Source organism: Callithrix jacchus, chromosome 4 (assembly GCF_049354715.1).
Source record: "Callithrix jacchus isolate 240 chromosome 4, calJac240_pri, whole genome shotgun sequence".
Taxonomy (NCBI): domain Eukaryota; kingdom Metazoa; phylum Chordata; class Mammalia; order Primates; family Cebidae; genus Callithrix; species Callithrix jacchus.
In genome coordinates this window covers 138,753,819-138,767,803 of record NC_133505.1, presented here as the reverse complement: position 1 = coordinate 138,767,803, position 13,985 = coordinate 138,753,819, and the positions used below count along the sequence as shown (strand labels likewise).

General features: G+C 39.3%; 2 long non-coding RNA genes across 15 annotated transcripts in view; one reads left to right on the top strand and one right to left on the bottom strand.

Annotated features, from left to right (window-relative positions):
• LOC128931823 (uncharacterized) overlaps nt 1–13,985 on the bottom strand; it is a 115,072-nt gene that overhangs the window by 41,742 nt on the left and 59,345 nt on the right. For 7 of the 14 annotated variants that reach the window (XR_008480838.2, XR_008480829.2, XR_013534921.1 and 4 more), the window contains exon 2: nt 1,071–3,162. This is a non-coding gene — a long non-coding RNA (uncharacterized LOC128931823). The other 7 variants (XR_008480832.2, XR_008480834.2, XR_008480840.2 and 4 more) reach the window with 4 other exon arrangements.
• On the top strand, nt 1,440–12,157 carry LOC118152990 (uncharacterized). The gene is made up of 3 exons (XR_004742087.3): nt 1,440–1,630; nt 10,193–10,365; nt 11,921–12,157. It is a non-coding gene; the product is annotated as an uncharacterized LOC118152990 (long non-coding RNA).

Below are 13,985 nucleotides of genomic sequence, written 5' to 3'. Positions count from 1 at the left end.
GTCTGGGTCCTAGGCCCAGCTCTTCTGTTGGCCATCCAGCAATGAACACTCTGTGTCTCTGATTTTTCACTGGTGAAAGAGAGGGATGAAATGAATGACTCCTCACTTACCTTCCAACACTGAGAATCTGCCTTTGTTACTTAAGAGTATCCTGGCTTTCTCTCAGTCTTAACATGAATAACAATTTTAATAGTGATGAGTAATGCATAGAGTCACTTCTCCACGACTAGGAGAATCTTGTGTCTTAAAGAAAACCAAAGAAGTCATATAACCTTGTCCTCCATTGCCAGTGAGGGCTGCATCTTCATCCTTCAAATATGCTCTTCTAGGCTAATCTTAACAACTCTTCCAAAGAGGCAAACTTCACAACTTCCGCGTCCTTAATGGCAGAAGTTCTTCCTTATGTTTGGTCTGAATCTCTCTGCTGAATTTGCAATTTATTTTCATTTATCCCATACTTAGCAAAGAGGGAACACACCTGGGTCAGATGTTCAAGTGCTATCTATTATTAATCTGAGCCATAGTAAATTTGTTTGTACTAGAGTTTCTGGGGTCTTACCTTGCATTCCAGTGAAAGGATAGAACCTGATCTTTTGATGGAATGTCCACTTTGAGGTCTAAAATGACTGAACGATAAAGGCTAACAGGCTGGCAGGAATCCTGAACAGATCTTGATAGTGGTCACAGGAAAGGGCATTGTTTCTTTGGCTGTCCAGTCTCCTAGCAACCTAGTGTACAGCAGCTCTTGACATAGGAGTCTCTGAAACTCCACATTTAGAACTATTAAATTATTTCTTCTAAAATTAAATATGGGCTCAGTTAAAAACTTGATAAAAAGGTAATTTTTCCAATAGCACCTGGTACTTAGCAGAGATAGGAAATATTGATAAAAGGGAACATAATTATACCAGCTAGTCCTACTCACTGCTTTCTGAAAGGTAAGCTCTTATTACACCCATTTTATGGTCAAGGCAGATGGACACACACTGGGAAACAAACAATGCTAACCATATCAACCGTATAAGAAGGAAACAATTAAGATTTGGAAAAGAAAATGAAGACAGGTTTACCTTGCTGACACTCAAAAAGTAATAAGAAAGACCTCCCTGTTCACGTTCTGCCTCCTGGTCTTGTGGGTGTCCTGTGAGAGGCATGGAAGAGGAAAAAAGTGATATTCCCTGGGGATGGACTTTCCCAGCCTCCTCCAGAGTATTCCAGGTTTGTGAATCAATGGAGGGGGTGGGTGGAGGTGGGAGGGGCTGCCCAGGCAAGGCTTTCCCTTTACCCACAGAGCCTGTGATTAAGAAGGCATCCATCTGTCAACAGTGGCTCTCAGCTGTATTTCCAGCCCAGCTTCCTCCCAACTGACTCATTCAGTGATGCCACAATCTAATGTTTATGACCTAACAGATGATCACCATGGAAGTAGCACAAACCTTAGACTGTTGAGGAGCAAAACCAGCATAGAGGAGCTGGACAGTTTAGGAAAAGAAAAAATGAAGACCCTTATTCATAGAGACCACATGTTAAGACTGAACATCCCATTTCTTATGTGGGCACTTCCACCAGTTACTAAAATTGATATTTGGATGCCTTCGTGCCTGTTGGAGAACCCAAATAAGGATTTAAGGTGACCGAGTACAAACAAATAGCATGGCATTTAGAAATAGAGAGCAAGAAGTAGAAGGGAAAATGTGTATGCAGCAATTTAACAAGGTTTGGATTACAAATTCAGTTTCCTTATCTTTTTGCCAGCATGTGGCAACAGTTCTAAAGGAGACAGAAAATGTGCTGAATGCCAGGAGAAAGATGAAGTTCCCCCAAACTCAACTTTATAAGCAGGACTGGTGGAATATTCACAAAGTGGAAGTCAGGATAAACTGGCTATTCCACCCCACACTGCACCCCGGGAAAAGAAATGCCTAAATGAATAAGAAAGCCAACGGAAATAAGTGCTTTTTAGTAAAGATCGTTGCCTTTGGTGCTGTGAGTGGCAGGAGGCCTTGGCACAGACTTGGGAGCTACATGAGGACTCTGGTGGTGCGGTCAAGGTGAAGTGAGCCTGATTTCCTGGCCTGCCCTCCTCAGACTAATAATCAAAAAGAGCTGCCCTTCCCCAGTCCCAAACAACCTTGTGTGAACAGAGTGTCTCCTCGTAGTGCTTGCGGCTTACAAGTAATGTGAGAGTCTTTTTATAACTGTTGAGGCTTAATTTAAAAGGAAGCTCAGAATCAGCGGTAAAGGGAGGGGAATGTTGTGAACTACAGACCACCTGAAACGGGGAAAATCATAAATACCAGAGTGTCTGATTATTTGAACGTCTCTTGAAGTTGAATAATGAACCTTCTTCATGTTCTGCTTTTCTGGACTTGGCTCCCTCTGACAAATTTGCAGGCATCAGGGTCTGTCTGAAATTCATTCCAAGTTGGAGGGATATTTTTTCCCTTGACATTTTGCAGCTGACACAGCTGGAGCAGGAAGCTGAGGAGCGTAACATTACCAAATATGTCCTTTCTCCTGACCGTAAGTTTTATTTCCACAGGAAAAGAAAGCAGATGTGGGCCAATGAGAACTGACCAATAGAAATGCAGCCATAGTAGGCTGCCTCTACTGGAAGTGAGGAAATTGATCAGATGCCATTTTTCACAAAAATGGAAACTGTTCTAGGTACCACCAATTACAATTTGAACTATGCTGGAGGAAGAAGTTTGACAGGTTCCTACAAGTTGCCCAGCTATTTCAGGGGAATTGTTTATCACCGATTGGTCTCATTTTCTCAAGACCCCTGGAGTGGGCCTGTGCTTCTGACCAGATCATTTTTCCTAGGATGTCAGGGAAGCTTCAGATGCTTTATTGTTAAAATGAAGGTTTGGATGTGATGAACTCCCAGATCTCCTTGGGTTACAAAGACTGTGGTTTCCAAGCTTGTTCACTCACATGCTTCAACCACTAAAATAAATCCAAATATTTGCCCGGATGCTTTTCTTTAAGAGTCTAAGAAACTAGTCGCAAACTATCATATCTACATGGGCTAGGAAAGAACGTAAGTGAGCAAAACAGCTGCAGATCACATACCCCTTGTTTGCATATTAAATCCAGTCAGTCCTCCATATCCGCAGTTCCACACTCACAGATTCAATTAAACTTACGTCAAAAATATTTCTGAAAACAACAATAAAAAATAATATAAGTTAAAAAAAAGACAACCATTTACATGCCATTTACATTGTATTAGGTATCATAAGTAATCTAGAGGTGATTTAAAACACAGAGAGGATTTTAATGCAAATACTACGTTTATACAAGGAACTTGAACAATCTGTAGATTGCGGTGTTGGGGGGAGAGTCTTAGAATCAAACCTCACCCTCATCCCCATCCCCACCCTATTGATACCAAAATCCTGCTGAATGTAAGAAAATTTATTTTTTAAACATAATCTTCTTGATTAATCTTTAGTTAACCTGCTTGTAAAAGAGAAGGCTTACAGAGGAAGTCTTTACTGAGTAAAATAACAACCTATGCATGTTTAAAAGAACAGCAATGCTTAATCTTGAGTCAAGAACACTTCGAGGAATGGTAGAAATTGGGGTAATCTGGAGCATGTAAACCTAAGGTGGAAACTGCTTCTTCAGTGGGTCACCTTCAAGCAGAAATGGAGACCTAGTGCTGTCAAATGTGATTTTTCCAGAGAATTGGGAACCTCATATTTTAATGTGAAATTGAGTTAATTTCAAATATTTTGTCTCAATAACTTTAGAGCCAAGATTTGAGGACAAGTGCATGACAGCAATGGGCCACACTCAGCCAATGAGTAGCCCCTTGGTGATCACTGATAGTCAACTGATTTTCACTGATCTGATATTCAGCTGTAGTTTTTTTGTGATAATATTGGAACTTGCAGTCAGACCTCCATGCTCCAGTCAGGGTAATTATGTATGTGTAAGGCAGAAATACATGAAATATCATTTAATGAATATCACAGTGTTTTTCTTTGGAGCCACTTCTTGGATTTTCTTAAAGCTGCTCCATCAGACAAGTGATCTATGCTATTCAGTCATGACAGTAAGGAAAATATTCCATTGCTCTTGATATAGTTGTCACTTTTGCAAATGAACATCTTATAGAAAAGCATATTATTTTAAACAATCATTAGATAAGATTGGCAAACTTTTTTTGTAAGAGTCCAAGCAGGAAATATTTAGGTTTTTTGGGTCATGTGGTCTCTGTTGCAACTGAGCGTCATGGTTCAAAAGCAACCATAGACAATCCATACACCAATGGGCCTGGCTGAATTCCAATAAAACGTTATTTATGCAATCAGATTGTGGGCCAAATCTGGCCCACAGGCTGTAGTTTGTTAACCGCTATATCAGATCATAAGCTCTCCTAAGCTGTAATCTGTTCCACATTCAACTCTGTATTTTCAGTCTACACAATCCTGGCACAGGGGAAGCACTCCATTAACATTTAAAAAAATAAATTGAAGGCTGTTGAACTTAGCAGTATGCCAATAACAATTAACTTCCCGTTTATATGATTGAAGCTCATAGTAGGGTTTATAGATTGTGTTTACTCTGAGACTTACATCACCATTTGAGCCCCCATAGAGAGTTTGTGGTTTATCTCACTGTTCAAAACGAGGGAAGCACATGCCCAACCAATCTCATGCAGCAACCTAATGGCTTGCTTACACCTCATTCTGAGACTGATGGGTCAAAGATAGGAGCCAATAAAAGACCCTCATCATTTTTCAGAGAGGCTCCTCTACATATCTTTACCTCCACTCTTCCTTTGACAACTTAAATGACCTTAAACCAAGCATCTAGGGAGTTCTTACATTGTAGCACAATGGTTTTCAAAATGCTGGTTTCGACACAGTGCATATACACTAAAATGTTTCCCCAAACAATTCTTATCCTTATGAAGATTTACTGGGATATTTTCTCTTTGCTTATATTTTGTTTATTTTTTAGTGTTGCTCATAACTCTCTAAATTGATTTTAGAGAAATTTTTCTAAGTAAAAATGAGATCCAAAGTCACCAAGGTGCTGCCCATTGGCTGGGTAAGGCCCTGTCAGCATCATATGCTTAGCTCTAAAATTTTTGAGCCAAAGTTTTACAAAATGTCACTGGATGTACCAGTGTACCAACATCTATGGAATACCTCCTGAGATCTGTAGGACATAGGTCACAGCATCTGTGCCACCTGGAGTTCTTCACTGGTGATAGCTGGCATTTTGACAATCATAAATAAGCAGTGTCATAGGTCTGGGCTGGAGCCTTGACACATGGAAACCTCTCTACAAAAAAAAAAAAAAAAAGAGAAAGAGAGAGAACTGAATTGGGATGAGGACCCACTTTAGAGAAAAAAAAATCCAAGTACAAAGGCATCACGGGATGGTTTCTTTTCACTCGATTTCATTCTCATGGTGAATGAGGAGACCCCAAATTAAAATCAAGATTTATTGGCTGGAGCAGTGTATGAGAGGATTAGAGGAGAATGTGAGCTCAACCTGATTGACTTCCAAAAGCCAAAATGGAGTTACTGGAGGAAATGGTCTGGAGAAGAGCTTAGTTTTTCTAAATGAAGGTAACTCTGTAGAGAGAGGAGGAGATAAAATTTCTCCAAGGCTCCAGCCAAGACTGGTGAGGTCAATCTAGACATGCAGCTATTTTAAAAAATCAAGTATTTTCTTTTTTGTTAATTAGTTTGTCAAACCTGGCATAGTTTTGGGAAGATAATGGGGAAAAGAGTTGAGATAGTTGGGAGTGGATAATGAGGAAGAGAGCTGAGATAGAAACTTGAGTATCCAAATGGTCAAATAGATTAATTAGCTTTGATAGCCATAGTCAAGTTATAGGTAAAATATACAGATTAATCACCATTAGGCAGTAGGGGTGGGGAGGTAAGGAATGAAGGGATTGGATTTAGCAGAAAGGCCCCATAATCAAATATATAAAAGTAACCAGATAGATATTTATCAACATAAAGAAATTAGCCAATTGGGAATTCTGAAAGAAAACCTCTGGAAGTGAGAACCAAACTATGTAGGAAAAGAATTATATATACTTTTTTTTCTTTTTTTTTTTTTTTGTAAAGAAGTCTTACTCTATTGCCAGGCTGAAGTACAGTGGCACAATCTCAGCTGACTGCAACCTCTGCCTCCCAGGTTCAAGCAATTCCCCTGCCTTAGCCTCCTAAGTAGCTGGGACTACAGGCATGCACCATGCGTGGCTAATTTTTTGTATTTTAGTAGAGACGGGGCTTCATCATGTTGGCCAGGATAGTCTCGATCTTCTGACCTCATGATCCACCTGCCTTGGTCTCCCAAAGTGCTGGGATTACAGGTGTGAGCCACCTTGCCCGGCCGAAAATAAATTATATTAATAGAAAGGCCTATAAAATAGTTTGGGACACATAAATTAATGTTAAACACATGTCTATTGAGAATCAGAAACAAAGGACTACATAAAATGACTTAAGAGAAAGAGAGACTAGATGGAGGGAAAATTGGAGGTTTAAGATTAAAACCTGGAAGAGGAGAAAATATTAATTTTCATTATTGTTACAGACTAAATGTATCCCCCCAAAATGTATAAGTTTAATCCCTAACCCTCAATATGATGATATTAGGATGAGGGGCCTTTGGTGAGTGATTAGATCATGAGAGTTGAGTCATGCATGACATTAGGGCTCTCACAACAGAGACATCAAAGAGCTCCCACCTCTCCCCTCCCGCCATGTCACATACAGTGAGAACATTGCCGTCTGTGACCAGAAGGTGGCCCTTGCCAGATGCCAAGTCTGCCAGTGCCTTGACTTTGGACTTCCCAGCCTTCAGAGCTGTGCAAAATAAATATCCTTTGTTTATAAGGATATAAGACCACCTGGTCTATAGTATCCTGTTATAGCAGCCTAAATGGACTAAGGCAATTACTAAGTATAATTCTAATTTTATGAAAAGAAAAATCATAACAGCAATGAATATCTTATTTAAAGATTATTTTCACTTTTACAACTCTACAATGGGATTTTCATTTCAAAGGACTTTATAAAGTACACAAGTAAAAGAAATAGGAAAACAATAATAAAGCCAAATGATGATATTCTCTATTACATGAATGATGACATCATGGACATCAGGAGTCTGGTTTTGCAACACTTAAGGGAGGGTGTCTATAATTATTTCCCAATGATGTGAGCCTTTGCATAATTTTTCTCAAAATATAATTAATTTTAAAGCACTTTTAAGAAATCTTGGATGTTATAAGTCCAGTGATATTATGTCCATCAAAACCCTGACTTCATTATTTTGTTGTCTTACTAAATTTCACATAGCATTTTAATGAAAAAACCAGCCATATTTTTAAACCCAAATGTCATACTCTCTCTTATAGTTTATATTTCATTCTCCAAGTGATTTTTCTTAAGTCTCTGACATGTACTAAGAATAAGCAGAATCTTTAGTAATGAACTTCTCAAAATTATGGTTTTAAAGGCAAGACTTACTGAGCTGATCTCAAAGTGCTAGTCAAGATTCCTCAACTTTTCTTCCAAAGAGAAGGTATAGGTCTTTATCCCAAGACTAGCTGAGAAATAACTGAGAATAAAAACAAGGGGCATTCCAGGTGCAAACAGTACTGGATTTACAGGAAGAAAAGGGGAGAGAAGGAGACGCCTCCTGGAACCTGAAGCACGCATCTTGTTAGTGGAGACACATAGTGTTGGGTGGCTCATTCAAAGATTTGATCATTTCAGTAGTAAAAGAAGAAGTAGCAGGAGGCATGGACTCACAGTCCCAGCTGCTGGACTCTCCCTCAGGGTGGGGTCCCCTCTTTATCATTTGCCCTTAAGGACAACCACTATCTTCTCTCTATTCTGGGCAACTTGCTTTAATAGGTTGCTTCTACTTAACATTACAGAAAAATTTTCCAGGACACTATATCAGCTCCCAATAGACTAAGATTTTTTATTATTTCCCTCCACTTTCACTGTGTTAGTTTATTTACAGAAGAAAATTCATTATAAACATATATATGTAATATAGATATTTGTGTATAGTGTGTGTATACATGTAAATACACTCATTTGATATCCTATTTTATCTCCCCACACAATTCATAAAACAATATTTCTAGAATCCTGTTCAATGAGAGGTAGAGTTATTAGAAAGTACTGTAATACTTTGTAATATAACATTATATAATATTTTAATATAAGAAGTGAGATGCACAAAGTATTTCCCCGAAGGATTTCTCTATATAAGACCAGCATTTATTCCACACATGTTCTATATTGCAACTATCACATAGAAATTGCAGTGACAACAATATGTAGGAGACAGAACATAAAAATGACTGATTTTTATGAAAAAGAAAATCTCCTTTAGACAGAAAATGACATTACCAGCTCCTAAGGCATCTAATATTATTTTCTTGGTGAATAAATAAGACATTGTGAAGTTGGGAGGATACCACTTTTTTTCTTTGTTGAAATGTCAGTACTAGTAAGTCAAGTTATCCAAGTCTGGTAACTTGGATAGTGCTGGGTCAGGTCAGGCCTGGGAATTAGGATGGCAGGGGTCAAGGTAAGAGTGAAGTTAGAGGTTAACATAGCATATGTCTTAATATTTAAGTTACTAATCTAGCTAACACACTAAAAAACATGTTTGATTCTCTTCCTTGACATATATACTTTCAAAATGACAGAGTTTGTATAAATCTATGATTTTTACATGACTGAGGGCCAGAAAACTATCAAAGAGAGGAACATTAATTTTTATTGTGCATTTCTGGGTGCTCTGTTGATAACCCATGATATTGGCATGACTAATAATATAGGTAAACAAATTTAAGAGTAATATGCACCAAAAGCATTGGCAACAAAAGCCAAAATAGACAAATGGGACCTAATCAAACTCCACAGCTTCTGCACGGCAAAAGAAATGGTCACTAGAGTGAATCGGCAACCAACAGAATGGGAAAAAATTTTTGCAGTTTACCCATCTGACAAAGAGCTGATATCCAGAATTTAACAAGAACTAAAACAAATTTACAAGAAAAAAACAAACAAGCCCATGCAAAAATGGGCAAAGGATATAAACAGACACTTTACAAAAGAAGACATACAGGAGGCCAGCAAACATATGAAAAAATGCTCATCATCACTGGTCATTAGAGAAATGCAAATCAAAACTACATTGAGATACCATCTCACGCCAGTTAGAATGGCGATCATTAAAAAATCTGGAGACAACAGATGCTGGAGAGGATGTGGAGAAATAGGAACACTTTTACATTGTTGGTGGGAGTGTAAATTAGTTCAACTATTGTGGAAGACAGTGTGGCGATCCCTCAAGGACCTAGAAATAGAAATTCTATTTGCCCAGCAATCCCATTACTGGGTATATATCCAAAGGACTATAAATTGTTCTACTATAAGGACACATGCACACGAATGTTCATTGCAACACTGTTTACAATAGCAAAGACCTGGAACCAACCCAAATGCCCATTGATGATAGACTGGACTGGGAAAATGTGGCACATATACACCATGGAATATTATGCAGCAATCAAAAACAATGAGTTCATGTCCTTTGTAGGGACATGGATGAATCTGGAGAACATCATTCTCAGTAAACTGACACAAGAACAGAAAATGAAATACCGCACGTTCTCACTCATAGGCGGGTGATGAACAATGAGAACACATGGACACAGGGAGGGGAGCACTACATACTGGGGTCTACTGGGGGGAGTAGGGGAGGGACAGTGGGGCGGGGAGCTGGGGAGGGATACCATGGGGAGAAATGCCAGATGTGGGTGAAGGGGAGGAAGGCAGAAAATCACACTGCCACATGTGTACCTATGCAACTATCTTGCATGTTCTGCGCATGTACCCCAAATCCTAAAATGCAATAAAAAAAAGAGTAATATGAATGTTTAATATTGTGGAATGCTCCACAGCCACCTTCTATGATGGTTGTGGATACTACACTAGTTTGTGTGTATTTCTGGAGCCACCAATTGGAGTATGAAGAGAAGGAAGAAAACTTGCTTTTTAAGTAAGAAAATGGCTCAGCACTACCTGGAAACAAGACTTTGTTGTGAAAGAATGAATTGCATTCATATTACTAGAGGGGACGAATTTGACCAGTTACTTAGTATTTTCTTTTTCTCTTACCTAAGGGCTTCTGCTGTTCGAATCTCACCTCTACTCAAGAACAGTTTGTCTCTTCAACATCAGCAACAGCACAGACGCAATCACTTTTTCTGGGAGACAGGGCATGAGATAGGCAGTAGCATGAGCAGTGGTTAGGGTTATAGGTCATGCTGTGCCAGTGCTGAGGACTGGATCCACAGTAAGTGCTCCTTACTTACTCCTTTAGTGTTTTTACTAAAAGGATTTTTCATGTGTTTGTGATATGCAGTCAATGGCAGGGGCCTCTCTTACTTGCATATGAAGGCAATACTAGATCTAGGTTTTTTCTCAAGTGCTTTCTAGATGGTCAGAATCCAAAAAGGCTTAAGGCGTGAACAGCTTTCAAAGAAAGATGTCATTATTATGGAGTTCTTTGGCAAGCTAAGATTTGATAATTCTATATGCTATGCTGTATTGTCAAGGTGACCATAGCTATATGGGAATAGAGCCGTAGATCACTTATAGCAAAAGCGCTTCACTGATTTTTTTTTTTTCCCTCACGGATATCATCAAGTCTATTGCAGGAAAATCAGGTCTCCTCCAGTGTTTTGTTTTTGTTTTCTTATGAGAATTCTTGATCCAATTGAATTTGGCAACTCCTTGATCTTGACCCCTGTTTTTCTTGCTTTCATGTCTGTCTTTTAACCTAAAAAAATACTCTGTCACCACTGGTTTAATTTCAGTTTAATTGCAAGTCTTTTCAATTTCTGATCCATCAAAGGTTTGTTCTTCACTAAGCATGCATTTCCCACTCCAGACTCCAAATACTGTACAGGCTTTGAACAATGGGTATCTGTTCCCTCCTGTCGGGCTTCCAGAAATAGGCTTTAGAGAGCTGCCATGTGTTTCTCTTTCTTAACACTCCAACAAGAACCCCTCCATGACTCACACACACAGAAAACCAAAGGCCCTGAATGGTTATTTATTCTCACCAGCTGGACGACCCTGCACGTGGCTCTCAGCATGGGTGAGGATTAGAGAACCTTGGAGAGGTGCGGCGCGTAATTTAAGTACAAACAAACCCGCATGAATTTGCGCTTTGCTTAGATCATGCACGGAAGTTCAGGGTTAACCATGAAACCCAGCTCAGCTTCCTATCTTTGTTTTTCCTCATGTACACTCAAATGGGAGAGGAAGGATCAGGTAAGATGGTCAGAGAAACATAAATACCACCGAGACTTGTCATTTTGAAGAGCTTACAACACCGTATTCAGCCTTTAGAATGGACACTCTGAATATTTAGCACATGGCACCTGATGGCCTGATTAGATCAATTTGCTAAGCTTACTTTAGAGAAATAAACATAGACAATCTTTAACCCCAATCACGAACTGTATGTGAGCTCTAGGAATTATCTTACAGCTTCCCTGTCATTTGGTTGTTTTCTGCCCAATTTTGTGGAATTTTATCCTATGCATGGCAGTTTCGTATTCAGCAACAGGCTCAAGGGACCTCAGTGCAGAAAAGTGGGTATCTTTCTCTCACAACATTCTCCTCTCTGGTGGTTTGCTCTGCTGTTCACCAAGTGGACAGCAGAGTCTGCTGTCTCCGCAAGTGTCTGCTAGCTCTGCCTCCCTGAACTCGTTTCTACTCCTCTACTCCACAAAACTGAAGTTCTCTCTTTGATGTCTTGCTACAGGCACTATATAGCAAATGCCTTCAGGCAGGAAACAGTACATTGACTAAGCTCATCTGCTTTGTTTCCCTTCTCTCAGGCATCACAGTTTGGCTGCCCAATGTCCAGTGCCTGTTTCCAAGATACAGGTGTTATCCAGCTTTCTAGTTATTTATGCTAGAAGGGTAAGTCTGCTACCAGGTACTTTTTTATGGATGGAAGTAGAAGTCTCCAGTCATAAGTTATGATCTAATGACATTAAAACCAAGATAAAGACAATCTATATGCTTATTAAATACATTTTCTGTTTTCCTAGACTTCACTTCCCATGCTAGATACAAACAGTAAGAACTTAGTTCTGGGGTAAAAATTGTCTTAATCTTATCATGAGTCATGATCAAGAGGAACACTTTTTTGTTCCTGGATATTGTCTTGAAGATGTGAAATCTGGAATTGCTCAAGTCAGCTTGCAACTAATCTACAGAAGGGGTACATATGCCAAGGATGGGCGCATGGAAACATAAAAAGTATCTATGTTCTTGATGATTATATACAGCCAGTGAATTAATGAGTTATGAACTATCCTAACTTCAGACCTATTATTATATGAGGTAATAAACTCCTTAAAATTAGAGCCAGTGGGCCGGGCGCGGTGGCTCAAGCCTGTAATCCCAGCACTTTGGGAGGCCGAGGCGGGTGGATCACGAGGTCAGCAGATCGGGACCATCCTGGTCAACATGGTGAAACCCCGTCTCTACTAAAAATACAAAAAATTAGCTGGGCACGGTGGTGCGTGCCTGTAATCCCAGCTACTCGGGAGGCTGAGGCAAGAGAATTGCCTGAACCCAGGAGGCGGAGGTTGCGGTGAGCCGAGATTGCGCCATTGCACTCCAGCCTGGGTAACAAGAGCGAAACTCCGTCTCAAAAAAAAATAAAAAATAAAAAATAAAATAAAAATAAAAATAAAAAAAATAAAAAAAAAAAAATTAGAGCCAGTGGAGTTAGGATGGCCATTACTTATAGCCAAAAGCATTGTAACAAATAAATTTTTTCTTCTTAGTAGGTTAGTAGGTGACTTTGAAAGCCCTTAGCTGAAACAGGAGGAAAGGACAATTTTGAGGATTTGGAGGAAAAGTGAGGAGTTCACTGTGGACATGTTGAATTTGAGTTACTTACAGATCATTGATATGGTTTGGCTCTGTGTTCCCACCCAAATCTCATTTTGAATTGTAATCTCCACATGTCTATGGGGGGCCCTGGTGAGAGGTGATTGGATCATGCAGGCAGTTTTCCCCATGCTATTCTTGTGATAGTGAGGGAGTTCTCATGAGATCTTCTGATTTAAAAGTGGCAGTTCCCCCGTCTGCTCTCTCTCTCTCTCCTGCCACCTTGTGAAGAAGGTGCTTGCTTCTCCTTCCCCTTCAGCCATGACTATAAGTTTCCTGAGGCCTCCCAAGCCATGCAAAACTGTGAATTAGCTAAACCTCTTTTATTTATAAATTACCCATTCTCAGGTAGTATTTTATAGCAGTATGAAAACAGACAAATACAATCATCCAGTGGCATGTCAATATAACCAGAAGATGAAAATGTTCTGTAGATTTTTGGGATCATCAATGTATGGTTTTTGTCAGCAGAATAAGCTGGGATGAAGATGTTCATCAAATATGGTCTCAAGAAGAATGTACTCATCTCATTGTAGAAGGTAACCTAGTTTTATCCTGTCATTTCCTTTCAAACATCTGAAGAAGGCTGGGATAGAATCTGTGATGAATCTGGAGGCCTAACCCAGTGAAAAGGTCAGGAGCACACACTGATGATGATGAAAAAGCCACGCTGGACCCATGGAAACAGATGGCTCCTAAAATTCAGTGCAGTCAGGAACATTTGCTCTTATTAACTTGCTTATGCAACAGTGTTGTCTACTTCTTGTTTTTAAGGTAATATTAAAAAGAATCCAAAATGAGCCATAAAGATCACAGTGCTTTATGATCAGTAAAAATTTGTGTAAATAGAAACCTATCTAGTTTATCAATATAATTCATAGTCCTTAAAGAGAGTTTGGCAAGTTTATGCAATAAATCAAAATTCCAACAGTTAGTTCTCTTAGGAATTTACCCCCTAGTTAGTAGATTATAAAACTTTCTAATATTAAAAAAGCATAA